Source organism: Lipophrys pholis (genome assembly GCF_963383615.2).
Source record: "Lipophrys pholis genome assembly, chromosome: 1".
Classification (NCBI taxonomy): Eukaryota; Metazoa; Chordata; class Actinopteri; order Blenniiformes; family Blenniidae; genus Lipophrys; species Lipophrys pholis.
Genome location: NC_137635.1, coordinates 29611941 through 29624990, shown reverse-complemented (window position 1 = coordinate 29624990; position 13050 = coordinate 29611941).

Genomic DNA, 13050 nt, shown 5'->3' with positions numbered 1-13050 from the left:
CGAATTTTTCCAGTGGTGACCACATGTTTCTTTATTCTCAAAAAAACGTTGTCACCCCCCCACGCCCCATTGGCCGGAGGGGGTGAGCATGGAGGCCAGGCCCAACAGTGCAACAATGAAAACCAATCAACACTAAAAATCTGTCTGACACTTAATGTTTCTAGTCTCTTTATAAATAACACAATCAATGATGTCCTCATCAAACAGCTGCTTGTCATCTTGTGGTTGATGCTGATGATTGTAAGACCAGTGAGGCGATCCTGTCCCTGGATGACCTCTGACCTCAGGTTGGTCGTGATGAGCTTCAGCTTTGAGAAGTTCCTCTCTGCTGAGGCCACAGGCAGAGTGCAGGGCGTTCTCAGGGCAATCCACAGATTGGCTTATCTGAGTTCCATTTCATTTCCAACTGTGGAAAAAAATCTAACAACATTTAAAACATCAACATTTAAAAACCGTCAGCATAGTTAAGGCAGAAGTAAAGCAGGGCAGGAAATTCCTGGCAGTGTGAAAAAAATAAGTGTTTTTCCCAATAAGCAGTGAATATATTACTTTAATATACCTATTAATATTGGCTACAGCAAAGTCACCTTGATTCAGCCAGAGAGATATTCACACCAGCATTTAAAAAATTTTTTTTCCCCCGTTACAGAAACGTGGAGATGTGTTGACATATTTTATTGGAATCAACTTGTGTCCAGTCCAGCATGAGAGGCCCCAGTTTGGTTTTGTCTGGGAGCTGATTGGATGATGCACAATGAATTGAAAGGACTGATTCCAGCCGATCACTCTGACCTACATGTAGAAGTACAGGCCCAGTGTGGCTGAGCTGAGCTTTGCTTAATCCTCCTTGAAGCACAAAATATCATGTAAGATAAACCACAGAGACGTAATCTAAGTACCTTAGTGAAACTTTTAAAGTTTTCAACTGAGCTAACATTTTTAATATTTGCACAAGCAGATTTGTGGTCCATCTGAGGTTGTCATATTCAAATGCATGTATCTCGTAAGTGATTAGACATTTAGCATTTTGACTTCAGATTCACAATCCTGATGAATTTTGCATTATGTATGTATGTCTTCAGATTCATTAAGCAAAGTAGATTTTTCACCTAAAAGGGCAGTGTAATGTAACTCAGGTCTTGAAGCAAAGTGTTTATTGTGGATGAAGGTGGGAATTTCCCCAATAAAATACAGAGATTAACAATAGTGCAGAGTTTCTTGTCATGGAATTCATAATAGGTAATAAAGTTTTTCTCTTCAATATTAACTTCACGTGTTGTTTTGTACAGAATACAGTTCTCCGGTTCTTTTCAAAATGTAATACTGTATGAGTAACCATAAACTGTTCCTGAGTGATCGCGTGACGTCAGACCGGAAACAGGAAAGGGAGGAGCGGAGCAAGCGCGAGTGGAGTTCGAGGATCGTGCAGAGCCACAGAGAAGAGAAAGAAACTGAAACTTAACAATTCATCTTCACACGCAAGTATTGATCAACACTAATACCAAGGTTGGTTTTTATTCGTCGATATTTTAGCTCGAGCCGCTCTCCACTACTGTTTGGAGCTTGTTGGACTCTCTCGGCTGTATCGTCGTGTCTCACAGAGGAAACATTTCATCTCCTGCAGCAACAATGAGTTCAGTTCAGGCTTTGGGAGAGTTTGAACAAACTATCGTCCAGCACGAGGAGGAGGTTGATCGTCCGCACAGACTGCTGGAAACCTCAAATCAAGCTCCACAGAATAGGTATGGAAAAGTGTGAATGAACACATGAATGTGACTGGTACAGGATCTCCATTGTTCTGACTGTGTTTGGTTTATCCACCGCACACAGAAGCAGGATTTGTGTCTCTGGAGGGAAACTTGGGTTGAGCTCAGACTTCGACTTTTTTTGCACATTTCCATATTTGAATCACAGTTGCAGTTGAGGTCAGAAAGTGGAGAAGAGCGTCGAGAATCACCTGGAACTACCTGACAATACACTGAAACAAGGTTAAAATAGTAATATAAGCAACCATTGATGAACCATGGAGGGTATTTCTATTTCCGAACTGTTTTGAACGTGTTAGTGGAGTCTCTGTTAGATTGTCTACATTGGGATGAAATCCCACACAGCAGCAGCTCAGTCAGGAAAATTAGTGGTTTGATCTCAGTTTCTAATGTTTCTACAGTAGATATTTGAAATGAAATTATCAGTTTTTGATGATATTTATTTAGAATTTTTTTCCCCTTTTCATAATATTATCTCATGAGTCACGACAATAAAAAATAAATCTTGCTTGAGGTCCTGAATTATCACAATTTCAATTTATTTATTTATCAGGGACAGTGCAATATACATAGAAAAAATCTGATGTGTTGCACATAGAGTATGTAGCTTGACACTAATTTGCACAATTAATATACATATATATATATATATATATATATTGCAAAAAACCGATCAATTGTATAGTTTGCTTATCATGAGTGCATAAACAATTAATGGAACTATTGCTACTATTTTCCCACATGGACTGCCCAATCAAGTTGTGGACATTGATGTTTTTTGAAGATTTCCGGAGAACATTTAAAAGCAGGACGTCTCATTATCACTCCATCTCAGGTAGCATGGTAAACTGTTGACACAATGTTATGAGAAGATGAGAGAAGATGAGTGAATATACCATCTAGAAATAGTTCATCCTAAACAGTCCTTGTTAATAAAGCAGCTGTTCAGCAGCTAAAGATTCTCATCAAGCAATAACAGAACGACTGTAGGAGGTTTATGACGTTTGAATGGAAGTTTTCAGTTTCACTGCTTGAGTCCAGGATTTTTTAATGAATGAATGAATGGTTTATTTAATTTACTGTGCAAAACTTGAAATTTTGTGCTTTCAGTTTATAGTACTGCAATGTTTTGACACTATGTTAAAAAAAAAGAAAAGAATTCACAATCTCCTTAGTTGAAGTCAAGGCTTATTTTTGCTTTTCCCTTAAAAAGTCCATAAAGTTACCCTGAACACCAGTAATACAAAAGAAGAGAAAAAAGTAAAACTTGCTCTAAGTTATTTTTCTTAATCCTTTCTGATTTCAGTGGATTTGCATTGTTGGCAACTTCCTGTGTTTGGTCACTTCCTGTCCTCTCCAGTCCAATCACAGCAGAGAATAGTCCCTCCTCTATCCAAAGGCGGGCTCAAGCCTCCAGCCTCAGGATGCAGACACTTCCTGGCTCCATGTTTCCATATTAAAAGGCGATTGTCTCTGAGTATCAGTGAAACCAACATGGAGGCAAAAGCACCTGGAAGAATGTAAACCTCTTGTCTCTGGAACAGGGAGGCTATGAATGGCTACATGGAAGAATTATCAAGTTAAAATACTTCAGCAACTAGATTTTTAGAAATATGAATATCTAAGATGTTCAAAAAGATTGTTGCACTTCCTTTTTTTTCAAATAAGCATATGAGTATGGTACATGCAGTATTCTTATCCTACAAATACATTTCCAATATCCGTTTAGAAGGACATAAAAACAAAAAGAACCAAACAACTAAATGACAACATCAACAAATGTGGGACCCTCCCTTCTCTTCCTCCTCTTTCCTCCTATTAATATAGTCTTTTGTCATTAAGTAAATGAAAACATAAATATATAGATTATAGATAAATGAAAATTCTCTTTTCCATTCCTACTTTAAACAGCCGTCCCTCCATACAAACAGCCGTACTGAAGGTCTGTTAAAAAACCTTCCATCCAATCAAGAGAAGGAAAAAGAAAGAGAAAGATGGATGCCCTCCGTCTCCTTCCTAGAATGTATGTCTACCTTTATAGCGATTTATTTTCTCCACCTTTCACCATGTGTCCAGACACCCGCTTCTTAAATTTCTAAATAATGTAATGAAATGATACTAAAACAAATCTGCTTAATGCAAACACAACAAGTAAATACCTTAGTTAGAGATGTTAATTCAAATCAACACAAACAAACCAGTAGATCTTAATGAGAGTGCTTTGTAAATAATGAACTAAGTCCCTTGTGGGGTGATTCTGTTTGAATCCTCCTTTGTATATAGGGAGACCACAGGTCTTCACATTCCTTCACTTTGTTTTGGAACCTTGCTCTTACTTGTTCCATATTCAGCACATCTTGGATTCTGTCCCACCATTGCTTTATGCAGGGGGGGTTTGGTTCCAGCCAGAACACTCTAATCTTCTATTTTTGGATAATAAGTAACATTCTAATAATTTTTTGATTCTTTGTTGAGACATTTTTGGGTAAAAAAAACCAATAAAAATCATTTCATGTCTAAATAAATGTTTTCATCCAAGATTCTTTTGATCTCTTTCTGTATATTTTTCCAATATTCTATGACTTTGGGACGGTCCCAGAATATATGTATCTAGTCTCCTACTGGACCACAACCCCTCCAGCATTTATCAGATGTTTTACTATATTTTGACATATTTAGTGGGACCAGAAAATATTGTGTTTTTAATTTCCATTCACATTCTTTCCATATAATGCTCCTAAACATTTGATGTCCTTCTTTAAATGATTTCACCCAATTCTTCTTTCTTTCACTTTCCCATTTCTATTTAAAGTTCATGTTGTTGTCTTGTTCAGCTGCTTTCTAAAGCTTTGAAATGACTTTCTTCTTCTTCTTCTCCAGCTTGGTCATTAGTACTTTCTCTACTTCATTTGGTTCTTTACCTAAGAATTCCCATCCTTTGTGTTTTATAAGACGGCTTCTAATTTGTAAGAATTTATCAAAGTCTTGTGTTGGCAGATCAAATTCATTGTTAAGCTGCTCAAATGGTTTCATATTTTCCCTTTTTGAAAAGCCGTCCAATATAGACAAGCCCTTTGGATTCCCACAATTTTTGGAACAAAATCTAAATTCTTTCCTATTTCAGTCGCCCTGCAGATTGAACCAGACATTTTCATTGTCTTTTTTATTACTGCTCATATTTTCATTGTTCCTTTAACCCAATTGTTTTTTATCTTTAATTCATTCATTAGTTTTTTTGTAATAAAAAGGTAAACTTTCTAATATTACGTTCAGGCATGAGATTTGTTCCATATCCCTCCATCCTGTCTCCTCATACTTATTTATGATTCTTAATTGTGCTGCCTAATAATATTTTTTACATTAGGTAAATTCAAACCTTTTTCTTTAGGGCACTGTAATAGTGTATACTTTACTCTTGGCTTTTTATTTCTCCAAATACGTTTTGATATCATTTTGTCTATTTTCTATTAGATGTTTCTTTTGGGAGCTGAATTGCTAAGGATTGGAACAGAAATGGCTGCTTTGGCAAAACATTCATCCGGATTGTTTCAATTCTTTCTATAAGAGAATTTTATTACATTATTCTTGCAAGAAGAGACAAAGTCACAGTAGAACCGTTGCATGATTGTCCAAGAGTTCTTCTTACTCTGAAGTCAGACAGCTCCTTCTTAAAGGCTGAATTGTTTTGAATCTGCATTGAAGGTCAGCAAAAGTAGCACAGGGGTTCCAAAAATGCTGACACAGGTCATCCTAGAACACAGACTGCAAAATTGCACATCATTATTTATGAGACAAAACAAGGTTTCTCTAACAATTAGTATCGTCTACAAAAAGGTCCTGCCAGTCGTGATTTATAAGATCTGCCTTTAATGCCATAATTGCGGGAACTGTAGAAGTAATGTAACTGTTATTTTGTACTTTGTTGTCCCTCCAGAGTTCCAACTGCACCGTGACTGTAGGGAGGAGCAGCTCTTTAAACCGGAAACCAACTCCAGTCGAGAGCAGGAAGAACCAGAACCTTCACAGATCAAAGAGGAACCAGAACAACCACAGATCAAAGAAGAACCAGAACCTCCAGAGAGCAAAGAGGAACCAGAAGAACCAGAACCTAGACAGATCAAAGAGGAACCAGAACCTCCACAAAGCAAAGAGGAACCAGAGGGACCAGAACCTCTACAGATCAAAGAGGAACAAGAAGAACCAGAACCTCCACAGATCAAAGAGGAACCAGAAGAACCAGGACCTCCACAGATCAAAGAGGAACAAGAAGAACCAGAGCCTCCACAGATCAAAGAGGAACCAGAAGAACCAGGACCTCCACAGTTCAAAGAGGAACAAGAACAAGAACCTCAACAGGTCAAAGAGGAACCAGTAGAACCAGATCCTCCACAGATCAAAAAGGAACCAGAACCTCCACGGATCAAAGGGGAGCCAGAAGAACCAGAACCTCCACAGATTGAGGAGCACCAGGAACTCGGTACCAGCCAGGAAGGAGAGCGGCTTCTACTGAAGTTTGAAGGTGATTCCTTTAGGGTTCCTTCTATTGAGGACCAAAGTTCCCTGAGTGAACCAGAAGAAGTACCAGACACTGAGAAGTTCCTCTCTCATGACTCTGAAGTCCACAATGTGAAAAAACATGTTGACTCAGAATCAACTAGAAATGCAGAGTTGAAAAGAAGAAGCGTATTTCAGAGTGATTGTGTGGACAAGTTCCCTGTGTCAGAGAAGCAGGCTGAATGTGAAAAGCTTCTTTGTGAGGAAACATGTGGAAATATTGTCCAGAAAAAACGTAAATTACGTCAGAATCTAACAACTCTCAATGATGAGAAGAAAAGTGGTGAAATTTTTGTTAAAAGTTACACTGGACAGGATTGTTTGTTGGTGCATAAGAGAACTCTCACAGGTGAGAAGCAATATTCTTGTAAAATATGTGGGAAATGTTTCTATTCACAAAGTAATTTGCCACGCCACATGAGAACTCACACAGGTGAGAAGCCATTTTCTTGTGAAACATGTGAAAAACATTTTGCTCAACAGAGAGATTTAATGACTCACAAGCGAACTCACACAGGTGAGAAGCCGTATTCTTGTGAAACATGTGGTAAACGCTTCAATCAACAGAGTAATTTGATGAAACACAAGAGAACTCACACAGGTGAGAAGCCATTTTCTTGTGAAACATGTGGGAAAAGTTTCAGAGGTTCAAATAATTTGAAGAGACACAAGAGAACTCACACAGGTGAGAAGCCGTATTCTTGTGAAACATGTGGGAAAAGTTTCAGTGACTCAAATGATTTGAAGAGACACAAGAGAACTCACACAGGTGAGAAGCCGTATTCTTGTGACACATGTGGGAAAAGTTTCAGTGAATCAAACGATTTAAAGAGACACAAGAGAACTCACACAGGTGAGAAGCCGTATTCTTGTGAAACATGTGGGAAAGGTTTCAGTGTATCAAATAATTTGAAGATACACAAGAGAACTCACACAGGTCAGAAGCCATATTCTTTTGAAATGTGGGAGTAGTAAACTGCTGCGACACAAGAAAAACCATAAAGAGATGAAATCATGAAAGACTCTATGAGATGTGTGGATTGGTTTCACTTATATAGTTCTTTTCGACCGTATAAAAGCCGATTCATCCTCCATAAGAACAAGAAGAAGGTTCGGCACTCCAGAGTCTTGCCGAACTAAATTATGCCATTTTCTTCAGCCAGCTCCCTCTGGCCAGAGACATTTTCTTCAGCAGTACCAACCGTCCGGGCTGTCAACATCACGTCCTGGACACAAACTTTCTCTTTTATTACTGAAACAGTTCAGAGAAATGTATTTCTGAAAACGCTTGAAGTGAGAAATAAGCTGCAGTTGAAAAGTTAAAACGTTTTACAGAAGTGTCTGCTGGGAGGGGGTGAGAGTATGAACTCTCTTGCTGAACAAGCATTCTTTTCAGCAGCTGGCTGACATCAGCGCTGAACTTTTCTTCTTGTTCTTATGGGAGTATGCAGAGGCCTTTAGCAGTCCCCAAAGTGCTTTTTTTTATTTTTTATTTCGAGCTACACAACACACAACACAGGCAAAAAAGCCAGAAAAAAATACAATAAAAGAAAAAATAATAATCAACACTCTAGCTCGAAAAGGAGTGGGAAGAAGACAAGCTTATTAACTCCCACCCCTGTTCATAAACTTAATAATAATGATAATGTGGCTGCTACAATAACACTGTTTTAGTTCTTATCTTACAAAACGATTAACAATTAAGTTGGTTACATATTAACAGATGCAACAATGCATTACATTAAGTCAACATTCATAGTATGTTACACCTTATAACAATTGAATAATTTTGTTTCCTATACCTATTTTTATTTGCCATGTTGATATTACTGTTATTCACCTACACCATTACAGCCCATATAACATTTCTCTGTATCAAAGTGTTTGAATAATACCTGACATACTCCACATTTATTCATGAAGGGACAATAATCGCAGACTGATTGATGCTTATGATAACCAGATTAGTCTTGATGATGTGTGTTAAGAATGAGTCGGGGCTCTTCTTTTTTCTTTCCTGTGTCTGGACCTGCTGCCAGAGGGGTGCAGCCCCCGAGCAACCGGATCCTCATTTGTTAGGTGTCCGATACTATGCATTAAAAGAGACAAGATTTAGGAGTCTGCTGCCAGAAGAGGCTTTCCTCGAGCTGCCGGCCCCCACGTCTGCCCTGTACTATGGGTTATGTTGAATGCGGATTGCATGAATATGTGCATGTTTTACTTCTAAGAATTTAATTCCTTTGTATTACCGTCAGCATTGATAGCAATACCGCTGTCTGGATCTATTAATTTTGATTCTAAGAATAATATATAGATTGTCAGGCATTAATCCTGGGCTGTTAAAATAATGATAATAGCACAACAGCAATAACAATGGCAATAACAATTACTCCACCTAATCAATTCTTATACTAAAGCTAACGTAGAGTCAGTGTGCACATATGCGCGGACCATTTCAGACGAAGTAGTTTTCTCTGGCCCCCTCCCAAACCTCATCAGTGACGAGATGTTTAGCCGCACGTCATCTTTTAACCGCTGGCTGTCAGGGTGGTGTCCCAGTAACTCGGTAGGCTTCATTAATAATTGGAAGTCCTTCTGGGGCAAGCCTGGTCTCATCAGGAGGGACGGCATCCATCCCACATTGGATGGAGCATACCTCTTATCTAGAAACATAGTTAAAAGCTTAGCTCCTCCATCCTGACGTAGCAGAGTGGGGACCAGGCAACAGAGTCGCAGTCCTACACGCCCCTCTGAGTTTCCCTCGCGGCAGTCACCAACCATAGCTAACTTAGTCAAACATCCCATAGAGACTGTGTCTATCCCTCGGACCACCACAAGCATAAAACTATCTAAACCTAGGAAAACAACTTCTAATGACTACAAAAACTTAATCCGTATCAAGTGTGAAACTAGACAAAATCAAGACAAAAAAATTAAATGTGGTTTCCTAAACATTAGATCTTTATCATCCAAAGCTCTTCTAGTCAATGATCTGATAACCGAACACAACATTGATCTCTTTGGATTAACAGAAACCTGGCTACGTAACGATGAGTATGTTAGTCTAAATGAAGCCTCCCCTCCAAGTCATATTAACACTCAAATAGCTCGTGAAAGTGGTCAAGGAGGGGCCGTGGCAGCCATCTATAACTCTCAGTTACTAATTAATATTAACCCAAAATCCAACTTTAGTTCTTTTGAGAGTCTGAGCATGACCATGCGACACCCGTCAAATAAAATAGTAAATTCTGTAGAATTTGTAATCATTTATCATCCTCCTGGACTATATTCAACTTTTCTAACTGAATTCTCTGATTTTTGTCAGATCTAGCCCTGACTAAAGATAAGGTTATCATGGTAGGAGACTTCAATGTTCATGTTGACGTAGAAAATGATAGTTTCAGTGCAGCTTTAGATCTACACTTGACTCTAGGTTTCTCTCAGGTAGTAGACGGGCCTACCCATAAACATCTCCACACCCTAGACCTTATTCTAACTTATGGTTTGAGTATAGAGCATCTGACCGTCTCTCCTCACAATGATTTCCTGTCAGATCACTTCTTAATAACCTTTGACTTTGTTCTAAACAGTTATAAACCTCCGGCTAAAGCCGTGTTAACCAGGTCTCTCTCTGATAACATAGTAACTAAATTCAAGGAAAGAATTCCCTCTGCTATAGAATCAGTAGTGAATCTTCCTGACCCGTATACTGTTGCTAGCTCAGACATTGAATACCTAACAAACAGTCTGACAGATATGCTAAAAACAACGCTAGACGACATAGCTCCTCAAAAAATGAAACTGAAAAAACAGGAAAAGTCATCCCCATGGTTTAACTCATCAACCCGCGAGCTTAAACAACGCTCCCGCAGATTAGAAAGAACTTGGCGTTCAACAAAAACAGACCTAGATTATATAGCCTGGAAGGATAGCTTCAAAACTTATAAGAAAGCTCTGAGTAGAAGTAGAACTAATTACTACTCGTCCTTAATAGAGGAAAACAAAAACAACCCTCGGTTTCTTTTCAGTACTGTAGCCAAACTGACCAAGAACCAAAATAGCGTCGAGCCCACCATTCTTATTAATATATGTAGTGAGGACTTCATGAAGTTCTTTCAAAATAAAATTACAACGCTTAGGGATAACATCCATCAAACCCTACCGTCCGTTAGCCCCATAACAGAGGAACTGGTTAAACCTAACCGTCATCTGGAATGCTTTCAGCAAATACAACTAGTCGAACTAAATTCCCTTATTTCTTCTGCTAAACCAACTACTAGCCTGTTGGACCCAATTCCTACTAGAATTCTGAAAGAGGCACTGCCACTAATTAATAATTCTATACTCACAATTATTAACCAGTCTCTAACAATAGGTTATGTGCCACAATCCTTTAAACTAGCAGTTATTAAACCACTCATTAAGAAGCCAAACTTAGACACAAGCCTTCTCTCAAACTACAGGCCGATCTCCAACCTTCCTTTCCTGTCAAAAGTTCTGGAGAAAGTAGTCGCTAAACAACTCAATGATTATCTGCACGAGAATAATCTGTTAGAGGACTTTCAGTCCGGCTTCAGAATGAACCACAGTACAGAGACTGCACTGCTAAAAGTTACTAATGACCTTCTAATGGCCTCAGATAGAGCTCTTCTATCTGTTTTAGTTCTTCTGGACCTTAGTGCCGCATTTGATACTGTCCATCATAATATACTGTTAAGGAGATTAGAAGATGCCGTCGGCATTAAAAACTTAGCCTTAAACTGGTTTAAATCATATTTATCTGACCGGTTTCAATTTGTTCATGTAAATAACAAATCTTCAATGCATGAACGGGTCCTGTGTGGAGTACCACAAGGCTCCGTCCTCGGACCGATTTTGTTTAATCTCTATATGTTGCCACTCGGAAATATTATTAGGAAACACAACATTAACTTTCATTGTTATGCAGATGATACTCAGCTATATTTATCAGTTAAAGCCAATCAGGCCGACCAACTTGTTAAATTAGAGTCATGCCTCAGGGACGTTAAGTCCTGGATGTCTATCAACTTCTTAATGCTCAACACATCCAAGACTGAGGTTATAATCGTAGGTCCTAAAAAGCTCAGGGATAACTTTTCAGATAGTTTGATTACCTTAGATAATATTACCTTAACCTCTAACAGTGATATTAGGAACCTGGGTGTTATTTCTGATCAGGATCTGTCCTTTATTTCCCATGTTAAACATGTCTCCAGGACAGCCTTCTTCCATCTACGGAATATTGAAAAAATTAGAAACTTCTTGTCCTTCAAAGATGCAGAAAAAGTTATTCATGCCTTTGTGACTTCAAGATTAGATTATTGTAACTCCCTAATGTCAGGATGTCCAAACTCCTCTGCTGCACGTTTACTAACCAGAACTGGAAGAAGAGAGCACATCTCCCCAGTCTTAGCATCCTTACACTGGCTTCCAATAGAATCTAGAATAGAATTCAAGATCCTTCTGATCACATATAAAACTCTTCATCACCAGGCTCCGTCCTATATCGAGAAACTTCTAGAAGTGTATCACCCTCCGCGAGCCCTTCGCTCTGAGGATGCAGGACTGTTGGTAATCCCTAAAGTCCATCAAAGTAAAACAGGAAGCAGGAGTTTCAGCCATATGGCTCCTTTACTCTGGAATCAACTAGCAGCCTCGGTCTGAAGGGCCGACACCATTAGTTTATTTAAGAGTAGACTAAAAACCTTCCTCTTTGATAAAGCTTATCATTAGGAATAAAATAGGAGCACTAAGTTGAGCTGCTCTAGGCCTAGACTGCTGAGGGGATTTTCTCTCTCCTGTAAAAGGGAGTAACTCTACATTTGGAGCTTCTGTTTCTCGTCTTTCTTTCTTTCTCTCTGTGTAACAACATTACTGTAGCCACCAGATACTGCCGCCGTCTGTTTTTCTCCCTGACAGGAGGGGAGCAGGATCCAGGGGATCAGACCCAAGACTCCCAGAGCGGAGTTACGACGGTCCTACTACCCGACCCCACCACAGCACCATGACCCCACCGCAACGGCACGGCCCTTAAACTCCAGGCTGAGATTGGTTCATCATCAGACCAACGCTCATCATAGACTTTTCTTAGTATTTGTACTTATCTCACCTGTCTGCCACTCTCTCTCTCCCTCTTCTATTCCTCTCTCTCCCTGTCCTATCACATGTACCTTCTCCTCCCAACCGGTCAAGACGGATGGCCGTCCTTCCAGAGTCTAGGGTCCGCCCCACGCTTTCTTCCTGAAGAGGGAGTTTTTATGAACATCTCTCCATGCGAGGGAGTTTTTCCTGGTTTCCACTGTTGCTTGTTACATCTGCTTGCTTTGGAAGGTTTAGTTGGGTTCTGTTGTACTCTATCATTGTAAGAGCGCTTTGAGATGTTTGTTGATGTGATTTAGCACTTTACAAATAAAATTGAATTGAATTGAATTGAATTTTGTCTTGCCCCCTTTCTAACAAGTGCCGAGAAGATATTTGCACCTTGATCTCTACTTGTATTGAAGCATCTTACAGTCAATGAGCCTGTTGTATGACACGTCTCTAGCTGATCATGGACCATTTGCTATGACTCTTAATGTTGATAATCTTCCTGAGCTGCTTCATGAGGCCAGTGTGGACAGCAGGGCTACATTGGACTGGGCGAAGCTCACCAATGAGGAGCTGCTGTTTTACCATAAGAGAACTGAGGAGCTCTTGGGTGGCTTATTTC